Genomic DNA, 16,343 nt, shown 5'->3' with positions numbered 1-16,343 from the left:
AGCATTATTATCAATATCATCATTAATCTGGAATATAATATGAAAAACATCGTAAAGGCAAGTGTCCTATTAAAACTCAGCGTCTGCGAGAGTATTTATATTTTATCATGATATAAGCCCAATAAACTTTAATATCAATATGCCATTCATATAGACTACTATTTATTTAATATTCCCACGCAAATCAGGTCATCGGAAAATACAAAAACCTGAGCAGCAGTAAGTTCAAATGGCAGGTTTTCAATTTAGTTACCACTATTGATAAAACATATTATTCCATAGACATAAGATTCCCTCTATGAGTGACAAGAATATTCGCGTGGAAAGTCGTATTAGAGATATTCATACCTCATTTCTTAAGTAGCCTATACATAGTAACGACAAACCAATCAAAACGGAAAGTAACGTTTATTTGCCGACCATGTTCATTTTAAGAGACGCGGCGCTGTCACACTAGAGACAGCTATGCTAATTCTACTAGATTCGAACGTAGGAGGCAGAGAGAGGTAGTTGCAAGTCACTAGAATCAATACGCACATTGAATACAGGTTCCAAAATTAGACAAAATGTTGCCTCCTGTATGTGCATGGTTTTGAAAATCCAATCATTAATGTATTATCTACGCACAAAATCTTATTAATGGGTAATTGAGTTATACAGGGCAGCTACTGTATGTTTATTCCTTAATTATATATGTGGATATGTATATATATTTCTGTGCATGTAATTAAAAGTAATGCCAAATCTTCCCTATATAATACAGAGCAAGTGCCTGACTATATATATATATATATATATATATATATATATATATATATATATATATATATATATATATATATATATACAGTACATGTATGTATACTGTGTGTATGTATATATATATGTATGTATATATAAATATATATATATATGTATATATATACATATATATATGTATATGTATGTATATATATATATATGTATATATATATATAGTATATATATATATATATATATATATATATATATATATATTTCCCGTCATGCTTAGAGTAAGAGAAAAGTCATTTCCCGGTGAAAGGCGGGTACCCAGAGAGGAACACTCGGAAGCCACATTCTCCCACAAACTGCCGAACCAGAGGGGGTTAAGAAGGGTTAAATCTGTGTGTGCATGTGTGTACATAACTATCTAAATATTTAGACGTCATTTTTGACGGCTTGGGTACACAGGTAGAAGCATATTGTTTACCCATTTAAAACTTTCATACCTTACTGCTTTAAAGCTGCTATTGATGGAGAGAGATCTCAATGTGGCCTCTTCATTGTTCCTTTTCGTTTCCTCTTCTTCACCACAGTTCTGGATTCTACACTTATTTGAATCAAAGTTTCTGCACAGGTTTCAGCTCTCCCCGCCTCTTCCTTCTTTCTGCTTCAATCGTTTTCGAATTGTTCTTCTCTCGGCCATTAATCATCTTTGGTGTGACATCACATCTGAAGAAAAGATCCAATAATCAGGTAAAATTCTGTTCCTCCAGGATCAGGTTTCTACTTATTTTTCTATACCCTTTCATCTTTTTTTTTCCCTTTCCCTTTGAAGTTTGTGCCCACACTAGCAGGACATTGTTTTAGGACGATCATGTCAATCGCAGTACAGTATTTGTGATTTACTACTCTAATCCCACTATTTCTGGAGCGCCAAAAGATCGGAAAACTGCACTATTTCGTAATCTGTCACACAATAAGGAGATTATTCTATTTTGTTTTATCAGTACCAATACCACCTCAGACGCTACACCTCGCACGGGATAGTACACCTCAACTGAGTGCTGAACAATAATTAAAGACAATAACGCAGGAGTGTGAGGGAGGTGGACAGTACTGTATGAGTTAAGGTGTTTTAAAGCTTATTTGTAGGAACCACTTTAGGACACAAAATAATGAACGACACTCATAGTCGTAAGTTTACAACAAAACCATTTGAGATTAGTTCCATTAACTCAAAAATCATCTGAATAAAATAGTTTGGGGCATATGAATATTTATATTTTCCCTGAGACATTAACTCAAGTCTATAAACAACCAAAGACGTTTATACAATTATTTTCAAGAAGGTATTCCAGATCATTCAATTTAAACTCTTAATTATCTCAAATCAATTATCAGTTCAACCCATGCTATGCATTTATTCACAAAACTTACACGACCTTTGTAAGTCTACCTTAAAAAATGTGCAAGGCTAAATTATGAAAAACTGTAGCTCATAATCAAAGGTTTCGTGAAAAAAAAAGTTGAAATATAATGGGAATAACTTACAAAAGACTAAAGGAACAAGCGAGTAGGCTATTCCATAAACAATAGATTAGTCAAAACAGTAAATGAAATAGGAAGCGAAAGTGATATTGAGGTTACAAAAAAGAAATAAATAAACACAAATAGCCTTTAAAAATAAATGGCATTTAACGTTATCGAAAAAAAAAATGAAATATGACATGAATAACCTAATAACAATTATCATTAAGGTTATAGGAAACATTGAATATAGTATAACACAAATAGCCTTTCAACAATAAATGATCATTAAGGTTACAGAACCTTACACATGCACGCCCAAATGTTCATTATTATTATTACAGTATTATTATTATTACTAGCCAAGCTGCAACCCCAGGTGGAAAAGCAAGATGCTATAAGCCCAACGGCTCCAATAGGAAAAAATAGCCCAGTGAGGAAAGGAAATAAGGAAATAAATAAATGATGAGAACAAGTTAACAATAAATCATTCTACAACAGTAACAACGTCAAAACAGATATGTCCTATATAAACTATTAACAACGTCAAAAACAGATATGTCATATATAAACTATAAAAACACTCATGTCAGCCTAGTCAACATAAAGAAATTTGCTCCAACTTTGAACTTTTGAAGTTCTACTGATTCAACTACCCGATTAGGAAGATCATTCCACAACTTGGTAACAGCTGAAATAAAACTTCTAGAATACTGTGTAGTATTGAGCATCATGATGGAGAAGGCCTGGCTATTAGAATTAACTGCCTGCCTAGTATTACGAACAAGATAGAATTGTCCAGGGAGATCTGAATGTAAAGGATGGTCAGAGTTATGAAAAATCTTATGCAACATGCATAATGAACTAATTGAACGACGGTGCCAAAGATTAATATCTAGACCAGGAATAAGAAATTTAATAGACCGTAAGTTTCTGTCCAACAAATTAAGATGAGAATCACCAGCTGAACACCAGACAGGAGAACAATACTCAAAACAAGGTAGAATGAAAGAAAGCCAGATAAAACAAGAACATACCTAAATATAAATTAATCAAACATTTATTCAGCTAGGGGTGGGGGGGGGATGGCCACAGAGACACCTTGGTCGACACACATGTATTTTTTGAGCTTTCTGAATTTCCAGAGGGTATGTAAGTTTCCGGATTTAAGTCGTCGTTTGACCTCCGTCCCAGTGACTTGTGATCTTATTTCTCAGCGAGGATGTCAGATGTGGAACCCTTCCGCATCCATTCCACAGGTTTAAAGTGTTCTTCAGTTGGCAGAATGCACGAAGATGTTTATGATGGTCACTCATAGGACGGGGCATCAGGGCTAACAACATTCGATCTGCCGCATGGCACTGAGACAATATTAAGCTAAAAGGGAGACAAGTTAGAGAGGATTGTTCTTGTTACCATAGTTGAAATTCAAATGGGCTGTTTTAAACGAGCTGCATGCTTAACAGACGAGTGTAGATTTGAGAAAAAAAAAACCTCAGAAGAAAATTGGGTGTTAAATGGTAGGACAGAATTAGAAATGAAACTATAAGAGAGATAACTCGAGTGTCATATGTGAATGAGATCAAGGTGAGGGGTAGACGGAGATGGTTTGGACATACTCTTCGCACTCCCCAAGAGAGATTAGTTCACCAAACGTTAAACTGGGCTCCACAAGACACTAGAAGTGGTAAGACCCAGGCCTACATGGCTGAGGACTAAGAAGCATGAAGCAGATGATGAACAAAGATGTATTGAATTAAAAGCACTAGATATCGACGGCTGGCGAAATCTAACAGAGGCCCTTTGCCTCAACAGGCGTAGGAGATGATGATGATGATGATGATGATGTAGTTCTCACAGGTGAAGGCATAGATGCATCGGATGTCTAGGACTACGCAAACTTGAGGTGCCATGTCATATCCAAAAATTGGAATTAATCTCTAGAAGCAGACGTCTTGAATGGTGTCTGTAGAGAATACGAGTAATCTTACGGCTCCAAGAGGAACATAGCTGCAAATATAACCTAACTGTCTTACATACCCAATAATTGTATGAAAATGAAAAATCGGAAGAGGTCCTAAACTGCCACACACTCTAAATTAAGAAGTATATACAGTATATATATATATATATATATATATATATATATATATATATATATATATATATATATATATTAATGTACAATTTACATTCAAGATTAGTAAATAATTCATCCTAGAATACTGTATGATGCTTAGGGAAACAGGAATCATAGAATCTCTCATACAGAGATCAAAGGCAATGCTTTGGAAATCTTGCCTGCCAGCATCGAACTTGAAATGATCAATGAAGGATGGATTGGAAAACGGAAATTGGGGTAGCTAAAAATATATCATTGAAGGGATAAATAAGAATAGAAAAGATAAAGCGTGAAGGTATATCTAAATAATTGTTAACATCTTTACATTTTTAGAATATTTTTAACAAATTGAAATGCAAATGCAGTATTGTCACACAATACATCTTTACTGAAATACTATTTAGTAATACCATCTGGACTTATTTTTATAATGAAATATCTATTTCTCCCAACTTAACTTCTATTTGATAATTCTATTAAAATTGTAGGCTTAATACATTTCTCTGTAATTGTTCCTGGTACCCAAGAATGATTAATTAGTTTCCTGTACTAAAACTTTCCTATCTGGAAATAATTCTGGAAGTCCATTACTTACATGTCCATTATAATAGAGGGAATGTTAATAAAAGGTGTCTGGTTTCAGTTCCACTTCCATCATAATAGATGCTCACCAGAACGTCAGCTGGGCAAGCACAACCACAGCAGCGGCTTCGCCAGTAAAAAGCATGAACTCACGGTCCTGGGCGGTGATCGATCTGCTGCCATGCGAATGCTAGACGAACACGTTACCACTGTACTATTTACAGAAATTCTTTATCTTCAAACATAAATAACATATCTTTAAGGCAAATTAGAACGTAGACTACTCTAATCTTCTATATAACAATTCAGACCTGCGTGGGTATTCTGTTATCAACAGGTTTAAGCTACTACGACGAGGGTAAAGGTTGAAGGTGTCTGGTTTCAGTATCCTCTGAATAGACTCGCCAGAACGTCAGCCGGGCAAGCACACCAAAGCCATCTGAGGATCACTACCAGACTGCTTTGTTTTTTAAGCACTGATTTTACCACTCCAACCACACTTTCAGCAAATCTACTGTTTTGTGGGTAATGACTAACTGTTATATGTTCAAAGCCCCAAGCAATTGCAAAAATTCTAAATTCAGCAGCACTGTATGGTGGCCAATTTTCACTATTTCGTGAATTGCAAACACTATCAATAATTCATTTAACTGAATGACAATACCCTTTATGGGAAAAAAATCATATTCTAGTGTGGAAAAAGTATTCAAGGGAGGTTTGCCAGTAACAGGTATCCAGATCCTAACCTGGGGACTGGAGCGCCAATAATCCCATGCTGACAGTTTAGGAACTGCAACGTTACAGTTCACCAACCGTCGTACCAATGCCTGGATGCCACCTCAATGTTTAGGCGGCACATCTAGCACAAGATAGCGAATCCCAAATGAGACTGCTGAACAATAATTATTAGAGTAAAGGCAATAACGGAAAAGACCGAGGAAGAGCAGTACTGTATGGATTAAGGTGCTCAATAGTTTACCCAAGGACCTCACCTTTGAACCAGGGTTGTTCACTTCAGCGGCACAGAAATTTAAAAAAAAAAAATACAAAAGACACTTGTTATTTTATGTTTACAAATAACCATCTGAGATTTACTTTCTTTAATAGAAAATCTTCTGGATAGAATAGTTTCAGACATGAATATTTTGATTTCCTAAATCCAAAATAAGTCTATAAAGACCGCTCATGAATGGCAGAGGCAAGGGACAGTGTGATACTGCCTCAGCAAGCAGGACAGACCCCTGGACACTGACCATATACATATGATCACCGCCCAAGACCCCTCACCACCAAAGCTAGGACCAGGGAGGGCCAGGCAATGGCTCCTATAGGTTTGCCAACTCCACCCCATCCTCACCTCATAAGGATGGTGAGGCTCCACAATAAAGGAACTAACGAGTTTGAGCGGTACTCGAACCCCAGTCTGGCGATCACAGGCAGAGACGGTAACCGGTATGTTAATTCCCCGCTTTTTTATTCCGGTTCTGGTTATTTGATTCCCGGTAGTTTGATTCCAGATTTTTTAGCCAACATGTATTTGCATAGGCAATTCCTTATTTAGAAATTAAATTAAAGAAAATAAATCTTTATAGCCAGCCAGTGTTTAACCATGACTCCTACCATTCAGACAGTAAGCAGTTTAATGAGAAACTTGATCTTCCTCCCTGTTTTCCTGATGCTAAACTAACTAGTTTAACTTTTCGATCTCGTGAAATTAAAGTTCTTTTGATGGACCTTGATGCTTATGTAGGTGTAGACCCAAATAGTATTTTTCGTTCGTTTTTTATAAAGACTGCAGATTTCTTAGCTCCAAAGTTATCTGTTATTTTGCGCAAGTTAAACCAGAAGAGGAGCCTTTAGCACTTGTTGGAGAATTGGTAATGTTACACCATAATGTAAATATGTTTGTGGTAGCTCAAGTCCAACTGATTAACGCCCAATTTCCATAACTCCCATATCATGTAAAGTTTTTGAACGCATTTTGGCCAAACGTCTTAATAGGTTTGCTGAAGGTAAACATCTGTTCCCTAGTTTGCAATTTGGTTTTCGTAAAGGCCTCTGAGCCTCTTATGCCCTTCTTAAAATCCCCAATGCTGTACAGAAATCTTTTGATTGTGGTCAGGAAGTTCATATGATTAGCCCTGATTTCAATGCTTCCTTTGACTGTGTTAATCATGAGGCCCTTGTTTTCAAACTCAACAGTTGGGAGTGGGTGGGTCGTTTCTTAGCATCATTATTGAATGTTCTGAATAATAGATTGGAAAATTGTTGTTGTTGATGGGCACCATAGTGATTATAGGAATGTGATAACTGGTGTTCCTCAGGGTAGTGTTCTTGGCCCATTACTTTTCGTACTATATACACATGACATGTGGTTTGGCCTAGAAAACAAGCTTGTTACATATGCAGATGATGCTACTCTCTTTGCATCAATTCCATCCCCTGAATGTAGATCTGGGGTTGATGAATCCCTTAATAGAGATTTATCTAAAATTAGTGCATGGTGCAAATTATGGGGCATGAAGTTGAATCCTAACAAAACTCAAAGTATGATTGTAAGTAGGTCAAGGACAGTGGCTCCTCAACATCCGGATCTCAGCATTGATAATATTTCTTTAACTTTGTATGATTCTTATAAATCTTTAGGTGTGATTCTCGGCAGCAAATTTACTTTTGAGAAACACAATGTCATTAGGTCTGTCTTCTTCAATTGCACAAAAAAACTGCCTTATTGAGAAAGTCTTAAGATTTTCGGTTATCAATCTATCCTGAAAACGTGTTTTAATTATTTCATTCTACCTTGTTTCGAGTATTGTTCTCCTGTCTGGTCTTCAGCTGCTGATTCTCATCTCAATTTGTAGAACAGGAACTTACCGTCTTTTAAGTTTCTTATTCTTGATCTAGATAATTTCTGGCACCGTCGCTCGATTAGTTCATTGTGTAGGTTGCATAAGATTTTTTATAATTCTGACCATCCTTTACATTCAGATCTACCCGGATACTTCCAACCTGTTCGTAATACAAGGTATGCAGTTAATTCTAATAACCAGGCCTTCTCCAGCATGAGGCTCAATACTACGCAGTATTCTAGGAGTTTTATTCCAGCTGTGATCAAGTTGTAGAATGATCTTCCTAATCGGGTTGTTGAATCCGTAGAACTTCGAAAGTTCAATCTTGCAGCAAATGTTATGTTGAACTGGCTTACATAAGTCTTTTTATAGTTTATATATGAAATATGTTTTAATGTTTTAAAATATTTCAATTGTTCATTACTTCTTATATTGTTTATTTATTTCTTTTCCTCACTGGGCTAGTTTTCCCTGTTGGAGCCCTTGGGCTTATAGCATCTTGCTTCTCCAACTAGGGTTGTAGTTTAACTAATAATAATAATAATAATAATAATAATAATAATAATAATAATAATAATAATAATAATACAGGAAAGAAACTCGAAATGATTTAATTTACGTTTACAAAAAGCATATGACAAATGCTTATAAATAAAAAATTATTGGACATGTAATTGACAAAAGTAAATAACGCTTCTTTTTCCTATTCATAAATGGAATTTACATGAGAGACCTTTGCAAGATTTACTTGGATAAACAAGTCAATAGATCATTTACTTAAAACTACTTTTCCATGGGTTAAAACCACTGAAATTTTACCAGGAGCTCATTATTTACTCACTAACCAGTTGTATGATGAACATCACTAGGGAATTAACAATACAAGGAATTAACAATACTGTACTGGGACTTAACTTACCGGGAATAAAATAACCGGAATCATAAGACCAGGAATCAACATTCCTAGAACTGGCAGACATTACCAATAGGACAAAACACCCCTAAAGGAGTTCATATAATTACCGGTAATTTCAAAGGTTTACCTGACAATTTAATTCAGACTCTTAGTACCCTTTTGTAAAATTTATAAAATCAGGGAAAGGAGTTTAGTTAAAATCAATGGTCACTTTAAGATATCCTACACATACACGAGAAAATTTCGACTGAGAAAGGAGTTAGGCAGGGAGACCCCCTGTCTCCTAAATTATTCACAGCATGTAGAGAAGAAGTCTTTAAAAATTTCAATGGGAAAATGTAGGAATTAATATTAATACGGAATATCTTAACAATTTAAGAATTGCAGATGACAGGAGAGTTTGGTGAATCATGGGAGGAATTACAAAAGATGATAGAAGATTTGAAGAGAACACCGAAATGTAGGACTGAAAATTAATATGAGTAAAACTAAGATAATGTTCAATGTAAATGCAGAGACAACAGATAAGAATTATGAACGAGCCTCTGGAGATTGTTAATGCATATACGGACATAAGACATACAGCAAGTGTTTCTCCAGGACACAAGACCGAAATTAAAAGACGATCAAGCATGGGATGGAGTGCATTTGATAAACAAAATAAGGTTATATATAAAACGTAAAATGACACTTTCTCTAAAAGAAAAGTATTCAATGAGACGGTCCTACCAGTATTAACTTAAGCATCAGAAACTTGAGCCTTACTTAAGCATTAGATATTAAGGTAATTACAACTCAAAGAGCTATGGAAAGAGTAATGATGAAAATGACACTAAGCCAAAGAAAATGTGAGCAACATGGATACGAGAGCAAACTAAAGATGAGGATAGAGTAGTCTAACAACTTGTAAAAAAAAAAAAGAAATGGACATGGGCAGGATATACTGTATAATGAGAATGACAGATGATAGATGGACATTATGAATAACAGAATGGGTCCTTAAAGATTGTAAAATAAGCAGAGGAAGGAAGATGATGGATCGACGAACTAGGGAAGTTCGCGGGAGTAGACAGGCACAGAAAGACCATAAACAGATGCAAGTGGAGGGACATGTCTGAGGCCTTTGTTCTGCAGTGGACTAGTAATGGCTGATAATGATGATGATGATACATTTATTTACAAAATGTACACGATCTTTGTTAGGCTAACTTAGCAAGATTTGCCATCTAAAGGATGAAAAACTGTAGCTTATAAGAAAAAGGTTAATAATAAAAAGCCTATGAAATCATAAGTAAAGTGAAATAGGACGGGAATAACATTTAACACAACATGACATGTGGTTATTCCATGAACATAATGGTTAGTCTAACAGCCTATAAAATAAAAAAATTACGCAAAATAAAACAAAATTAACCTTCTAACACCAGACAATTATTAAGGTTACTAAAAACGAAGTATGATGCAAGTAACGTGACATTACTGGAGAGAGAAAAAAAAAAAACCTGACAGTAACAAACGTCCACTAAAGAAAAAACTCAAGTTGGCCTAGCGCACAACGGGCAAAACGGCTTATGGGGAATAAAAAAAAAAAAAAAAAAAAAAAAAAAAAAAAAAAAAAAAAAACTGCAGGCATGTTTGACTGTTTGGGTTAAATTAGAAATTGGCGGGATCTTTTCTGTTTGGTGGTCGCCACTAATTCTTGACCAAATTTTTATCATTAATATGACAAATTCGAAGATAATTTGTATTTTTCCTAACCATACAAACCTTAGCTATTTACATTGGGAGTTTACCTTTTAGCGCAGGTGAAATGGCGAGCCATTAGAATTTAACGAGGGTGTATTACCCCCGCGCTAGTTAGCGGGGGGGGGGGGGGGTAGGGGAGTGGTAGCTAGCTACCCCTCCCCCCCCTCACACACAGATGAATGCTCACTTTCACTTAGAGGCAGGACTTGTCTTGGGGGACAGGGCTGGCGGGCAAATATGTGTAAATAGCTAAGGTTTGTATGGTTAGGAAAAATACAAATTATCTTCGAATTTGTCATTTGTTCCGTAACCGAAATACAAACCACGCTATTTACATTGGGTGACTTACCCATTAGGTAGGGTGGAAAGTCCCCAGCCATACTGGCTTTGGCTTTACCCGGGGACTCAGAATCCGAGTGAGTCGCACTCGAGAAAAGGAGTCCCTGCACCTCACAAGTTCCTTGCTCCGCAAGGAACCGTGTGGCCTACATAAGCTTGTGTGTGAAGGAAGAAGTGTGACCCGTCCTAGGCAGTTGACCTGGAGTTCCAGAAGGAACTCTGGGTTAGGACGTTCCCAACACCACCTCGTTAGGGTATGGGGGACGCGACAGTATTGACTCAATACTCAGAACACAAGGAAGCATGGTTTACCTGCAGACGTTCGAGGTCAGCTATGCAGAGACCAGGATGCTGCTTCCCCGTAGAGGGGATGATGAAGAAAGAAATAAGGGCCAGACATACTTCTTTCGTTCATGCAGACTAAAACCTGATAACAATGCCCTCAACCTTCTGCTACCTGTCCAAAAAGGAGCCTGAGGTTAGACCAGCTGTTGTGTAGCTACCACAGAGCGATAGAAAACGTATCGAGACTCCTGTGGGTCACGCCCTGCAGGAAGCGGGCTGCGAAGGTCATTAGACGCTTCCAGACTCCTGCTTGTAGCACCTGCGTCACAGAGTAGTATTACTCGAAGGCGAGGGACGTTGCGATGTATCTAACATCGTGCTGTAGGGCGACGTGACGGGGGAGGGTCTGGAGACAGGTCGAGATGAATGTCCTTGAGTCCGGGCTGAAGAGGTATACTGGTGACTCTCCCCCGTGTCCTCCTTGTGCTCCCAAATCGGCTGCAACTGAGGACAAACTGCAGCTGTACCCAAAGCTAACCTCTCGATTCCTTTACTGGCAAGAAAGAGAAGGTCTTGGGACATCAGATACAGAATGGAGACTCGAAATCTTGAAGGAATTGGACCGAAGGGCCGGGACCCCCAGATTCTGAGTCTAGCCAACAACTCAGGAGCGAACCTGAATGTTGCCTTCCCCTCTTCCTTAGAAAGGGCGGAGTCGTACGAGACCAAGAAGATTGCTTACACACTGGCCGTGGCCAGAGTGAGCAGGAGACCCAAGGCGGAATACAATCCGAGGCCTGTCGTAAAGGGTCTTGAGAAGATCTCTTAAAGGACTAAAAGTCCGAGCCATGCTCCAAGTTGGAGGTCTTCCTCCGACTAGGGCAGGGACGATCGTAGCTTCGCATGAGCAAGGAAAGATCCAGCGGGCAGGAAAAAGTTATTCCTTTCAGCCTGAAGGTCAGGGAAAGGCTGAGCGACAGGCTTCATTGCCGAGAGCGGAAAGGAGTTTCCTCCCGCCGAAAGGCAATAAGCCCGTTATTGCTGGAGAAGAGGCCTCAAGGGAAGAGGTATATCTCCCACGGCACCAACCACCGAAGACACTTCACTTTGCCTGGAAGACCCCTGCGGATGACTATCTCAGATGACGCGACCTCCGTACCGCGACTGTCGCGGATTGTCTCTTCTTGAGGAGGAGGCGTAGTGTCTCCAGGCATGAAGCCGAAGCGACGCCCCGGTTCGGGAGAGATGTTGCAGTGTGGTTGTTTGAGTAGTCTGTGCCGTGGGAGAAGCTCTCCCGTGAGTTCCGTCAGGGGAAGCAGAGGGTCCAGAAACCGTTCTGCGCATAGTCCCAGTGGAGCTCTCCCATTGAAAGGTTGACAGACAACCTGGTCTTGTTGAGACCCATTGTCCACAGACAAAAAGGAGGGAAGACGCAGGCGTCGAAGTTGTCCCACCATCACCGGAATGCATCTTGCCAGAGTCTTGGGGTCCGAGACTGGAGGGGAAGAACAGCGGAAGCTTGAGGTTCCAAGCTGTCGCGATCAGGTCCCCCAGACCAGGACTTGCTGGTTACTCAAGGTCAAAGACCCCCAGGTACACTCTCTCTACGAGGCTCTGCTCGGATAGTCAGAGAGAACATTCCTCTGCCTGGAATGAGAGAGCCGATGGTGGTATTGAGATAATCTCAATCATCCAGGTATCTCTACTGCAAGATGTGAAGGTGTGAAAATGCGTCCCCTGCTGGTTAGAACACGCCAGAATCATGAAGTCGACGCGCACGGGGCGACTCGGCAGGAGCTGTAGGATCTGTAGAGGGGCCAGACTACGGCCCCTAAGCCTGCCTGAATGATGGAGAGGTATCCTTCAGGTCTTGACCATAGGCCTGGACCGGAACATGCCCCCCCCCCCCTTTTCCTTTGACGAGTCCGAGAACAGCATCAAGAATGTGGGGAAAGGACGAGAATATCCACTACCATCAAGAGGTTCCATAGGTCAACACCCATTGCAGGTCTAATAGTTCCGCTGGTCCCATAGGGGCCAGGAAGTCCGGTTAAACGTTGCCTGAAACCACCGGAACTTGGACCGCCCCACATGGAACTTATCCTGAGGCGACCGTTCGGACTATAGACGGGTCAATGAGGAAAGGAGAACTAGGAAACGTTCCAAGGTAGGGCTGAAAGCTCTGCTTGACTGAGAACAGGTACTGCGACTCTCCTCAGTCTTGCCACAGTCAACTGAAAGGAAGGCTCGGAGGATGTGGCAACAGAATCTGGCGTCCCCAGGTGGTCATCCATCCAAGTACCGACCAGAACCGACGTTGCTTAACCTCGCTGGACGGACGAGAAGCGGGGTTTCCAACGTGGTAAGGCCGTTGACTCAATATCATGGCCAGATACTCCAGATGTTGAGGCAGAAGAAGAGAAGGCTCCAAGCAAAATACCATGAACCCACACTCATGGTAAGCATCCGGAAGCTTGTCCCGGCGCTGAAGAAGGTCGAACCCGAGCCTACCGGAGTTGACCAGACCTCCAAAAAGCGGAAGCCTGCACCTGAGCGGCCATGAGGAAAGCAGGGAGAGTTCTCTGGGGAAAAAAACCTGCTATACCACGGCGGGATAGCCACACTGCATCATAAGCAGGAATACTTGCAGTCTAGGCTGAATTCCACGAGCTCCCTGGAAGATGGATGGAATGGAAACTGAAAGTACCCGTCCTTCCGATCCAGGGTTTAAGGAGTCCTGTCGCCTCGTTACCAGTCTGATCGATTCTGCTGTTCTACGCTGGCCGAAGTTTGTTCGACAAACTTGATCAGGGCTGAGAGGTCGACTACGGAACTCCCCTCTCAGATCCTTCCTTACAAGAAAGGATCGACTGAAGAGGCCGGGGGTGAAGCCGTCGATGATCCTATGGAGGACCTTCGCCTAAGGTATGGATCATTCTGCCCAACCGGGCAACTCTTGCCGACGCTAAGGCATAGAGGTTCAGAGACACTGAATTCGCTGACAGAGACGGCAGGCGCGATATCCTTGGCTGATCACAGAGATTGTGCGGGAATGGGCATCGGGAAGCTGTCATCCGGATGAGTAACCTTAAGCATCCTCCCAGCGAGAAACCTGCAATCCTAGAGTTCGTGAACTCTGCCGCTCCTTTTAGGACTATGCCCCCCCGGAGGAGCCTCCCGTGCCATCTGTTCCTGACAGGAGGAAACTGCAATTGGACACCTTGTCCCAGTTGTCGTAGCCGATAACTTAGGCCGACGTGGTTGAAAGAAAAGGGCGCTGGAGCCCTGCAGAGTCTGGAAGAAAGCGCCTTGGAGGAGTGAAAACGGAAGTCGATTTCCTCCGCACAGCCGCTGTCTAAGTGTCTGTCCTTGGGCACAAACAAACTCTTCTCAAGGACGGAAGGGTGTCTGAGGTCATCGACCTCCACAGATGAGACACCCGAAGAAAGCCCTCAGTCAGCGCGTCCAGATGGTACAACATCGAGCTTGTCCGCAAGTTAGATACTTAACGACGAAAGGCCAAGGTGCCTGAGCTCGAGAGGAGGAAAGTACCCATGATCTTCCTGTAGCATCCTTGAACCAAACCTCGGGCCGTAACCGAGGAGGGAAAGGACCTGGTAAGCCCCAAGAGGAAGGGGTAAGCAGTCACCCCTTGGCCGATGGAGAAATCTCGAACGGAAAGCCACCCCCGCCAAAAATCCTTCCAGGGAATGACGGGGAAGGGCTAACCCAGGTTCTGGAAAGAGGAGTGTTGCTCAGACCTCCCTGAAGTTTCTTCCTATTCTTGCAAGTGCCATGCTCTGCGTTTACGGGGTGAGGCCGTGTTCTGGAAATACGCTCCAGAAGAACTCGCCAGGCTGGCCATGCTGCGAAAACCCCAATGGGAATCGTGGTCGCAATCGCCCTGGAGCTCGCGCGATGGTAATTCAAAGATTTCCGCGTGGGCGAACGTGGAAGCGCCCAAGCGCGGTCACGCAAACGAAGGTGAGCGAAGGAACGCAGAAGGAGGGCGAGCGTGGTAGGAAGGGCGAGAGCAATGGATACTGCAAGAATTAAGCCGACGTTCGTGCGAAGAAATACTGTAGGTTCGAGCGATGGAACACCGTCGGTTCGCGCAACGGAACACCGTCGGTTCGCGCGCGGGCGAACATTGGAGAGCATGTGCGCGGACGCGCATGAACATAGACGTGCAGGCACGTGGGCGTGTGGGCACGTGGGCGTGCAGGCGAATGATCGCGCGGGCAAGCGGTTGCGCGGGCGCGCAGGCGAACGGTCGCGAGGGTGGGCAGGTGAATGAGCGCGAGTCCGAGGCGGCGAACGCAAGCGTCAGCGCGATGGCGAGGAAACGCGCTGCCGCATGGGCGAGGAAGACCGCTGGCGATATGGATCAACAGGCGATCGGTGGTGAGCTGGTGAGCGCTAACGCGCAGGTTGGCAATGGCGCGTTGTGGCATGTCGACGCGTTGGCGAGCGATGGCGGGCAGCATGCGCAGGTGGGCGATCGCGCGATGGCGAGCAGCATGCGCAGGTGGGCGATCGCGCGATGGCGAGCAGCATCCGCAGGTGGCCGATCGCGCGATGGCGAGCAGCATGCGCAGGTGGGCGATCGCGCGATGGCGAGCAGCATGCGCAGGTGGGCGATCGCGCAATCGATCGCGCGATGGCGAGCAGCATGCGCAGGTGGGCGATGGCGAGCTAGTAGCTGGCGAACCATGTTCCTTCAGAAGTGTTGGAGAACGTTGGCGTGCCGGCTGTAACACACGCGGGCGATCCGGAGATCGCCGAGAGACAGGTGATCGCTGACGTGTAGAACGCTGTTGAATAGGCGATACTAAAATCGCCTGTGCGCGCTGGCGAGCAGGTGAACGCTGGCGAGCAGGTGATCGCTGGCGAGCTGATGATCGCTGACGAGCAGAAGGCAACGCGTGGAAGCCTGCGCATAGAAGAAGAGTCCTAGACCCAGACCTGAACCGAAGTTCTAGATCGTGAGGGCGAACGTGGGCGCAAAGGGCGCGTAACAGGAACCAACAGGAACAGAAGGGATGATCATCATGAGAGCGCTGACGAGAAGGAGAGCGCTGGCGAAAGGAGAGCGGTAGCGATCAGGAAGCGCTGATGAGCAGGAGCAGGAGAGAACACAGCAGAAGGGCGCGCAGGGGAACCCTGACACGCAAGGGAAGAACCCCCGTGGGAGGCAACCCTTTGCCCCGAAGGGAACGTTGTCCGTCGGGAG

At 42.5% G+C, this 16,343-nt stretch overlaps 1 protein-coding gene and 1 pseudogene across 1 annotated transcript in view; both read right to left on the bottom strand.

The window, feature by feature from the left end:
• The window catches only part of LOC137649367 (trichohyalin-like), a 145,184-nt gene extending 143,716 nt beyond the window's left edge, over nt 1-1,468 (bottom strand). Inside the window, exon 1 of the mRNA XM_068382354.1 lies at nt 1,251-1,468. The gene's annotated coding sequence lies outside the window, so the exon portion shown is untranslated. The remainder of the gene's footprint in view (nt 1-1,250) is intronic.
• An 11,899-nt stretch (nt 1,469-13,367) lies between these two features.
• LOC137658899 (5S ribosomal RNA) lies at nt 13,368-13,486 on the bottom strand (annotated as a pseudogene).
• Nucleotides 13,487-16,343: the final 2,857 nt, after the last annotated feature.

Source organism: Palaemon carinicauda, chromosome 1, assembly GCF_036898095.1.
Source record: "Palaemon carinicauda isolate YSFRI2023 chromosome 1, ASM3689809v2, whole genome shotgun sequence".
Lineage (NCBI taxonomy): Eukaryota > Metazoa > Arthropoda > Malacostraca > Decapoda > Palaemonidae > Palaemon > Palaemon carinicauda.
This window is presented reverse-complemented; position numbering and strand designations above follow the sequence as displayed.